A 1,985-nucleotide genomic window follows, 5' to 3' on the forward strand; every position below is an offset into this window, starting at 1 on the left:
GAGATCAGATAGACTGCAGGGTAAAATAAATGGTTTTACATGGAGGAGAAAGTTAATAGAACATAGGATAACCTCAAAGAAAATTAATACTTCCCAACATACCAAGAAAATGAAAATCCAAGATGAACATGGAAACATTAAAAATGTGAAGCTTAAGAAAAAATACCCATATTAAAAGAAAGAAAACTTTTTTCTTCATTGGCTACCAAGGGTGGGAGGGAGTGGAAAATAGCATAGTTCAGGTGTTGGGAAGGCAACACACAAGAAGGGGGAGTGGGGTGGAAGAACAAGGTAGATAGGATAACACTTAGGAAGGTTTGCATGGGCTAAATGGAAGAGGCAAATAGTAATGTATGCTTAACCTTGTTTGTATTGTCTTTGCAAAGGCATTTGACTATGTTATTGTTGTTAACTGCTATCCAGTTGTTTCAGATCCATAGTGACCCTGTATAAAGTGTCCAAGGAGCGACTGGTGAGCTTGCACTGCCAACCTTGCTGTTCAAACCAATTTTGCAGTCCAGTGCATTAATCCACAGCACCACTTCTTTCACTGTGGATCATAACAAATTATGGATAATATTTTGAAAAATAAAATTCTAGAATACTTAATTGTGCTCATAAGTAATCTGTACAGAGACCAAAAGGCAATCATTCAAACAGAACAAAGGGATACTGAGTGGTTCAAAATTAGAATATGTATAAATCAGGGTTGTATCATGTCACCATATTTATGCAATCTGTATGCTGAGTAAATAATACAAGAAGCTGAACTATATGAAGAAGAATGTAGCAGCAGGATTGGAGGAAAACACATTAACAACCTATAATATGCATATGACACAACCTTGCTTGCTGAAAGTGAACAGAATTTGAAGCACTTGCTGACGAAGATCAAATAATACAGCCTTCAATATGGATTACACATGAATATAAAGAAAACACAAATTCTCACAACAGGACTAATATTCAACACTGTAACAAATGGAGAAAAGATTGAAAATGTCAAGGATTTTATTTTATTTTATTTTTTATTTATTTGGATCTATAATCAACATCCAAGGAAGCAGCAGACAGAAAATCAGATGATGCATTACGTTGAGAAAATTTACTGCACAAGAATTCCTTAAAGTGTTAAAAAGCAAAGCTATCACTTTGAGGACAAATGCACACCTGACCTAAACCACTGTATTTTTAATAGCCTCATATGTATATGAAAACTGGAGAATAATAAGGAAAACCCAAGAGTTGATGCATGTAAATTACGGGACTGACAAAGAACATTGAGTACATCATGGACTGTCCGAAGAATGGGCAAATACATTTTGGAAGAAGTATGTGTAGCCAGAATTCTCCTTAGAAGTGAGGATGGTGAAACTTCATCAATCTCAAATACTTTAGACAGGATATCAGGAGGAACCTAGAGAAGGAAGTCATGCTTGGTAAAGTACAGGGTCAGAGAAAAAGAGGGCGATGCTTACCAAGATGGATTAACACAGTGACTACAACAGTGGGCTCCAACACAGCAATGGTTTATTCATTAATTGTACATGATTTACTATGGGTCAGAACCAATTTAATGGCACCTGACAACAAAATAAGGTTAAAAAAAGAGTTTATGTTCAAGATAAATTATTAAGGTATAGGAAGGAAGACAGGTAGTACTGTAAGATAAGCATTGGGCTAACCACAAGATCAGCAGTTCAAACCTACCACATGCTCTATGGGAGAAAGATGGATCTTCCTGCTTCCTTAACAGAAACTCTATGCAGGGTCACTATGAGTTGGAACTGACTCAATGGCACCTAACAACAACATTTAGATATAGGGGAACAGGACCTATTAACAAGCATTTATTGTATAATAGTTATATGATAAGGTCTGTACTAAATATTTTCAATCGTTTATATCATAATTCATATTTTGGCAACAAACCTATTAAATGGGCATTATTATTTTTAGTTTTAAAATGAGGTTGTAATTAAGAG

This window comes from Chrysochloris asiatica, unplaced genomic scaffold (assembly GCF_000296735.1).
Source record: "Chrysochloris asiatica unplaced genomic scaffold, ChrAsi1.0 scaffold00001, whole genome shotgun sequence".
NCBI lineage: Eukaryota > Metazoa > Chordata > Mammalia > Afrosoricida > Chrysochloridae > Chrysochloris > Chrysochloris asiatica.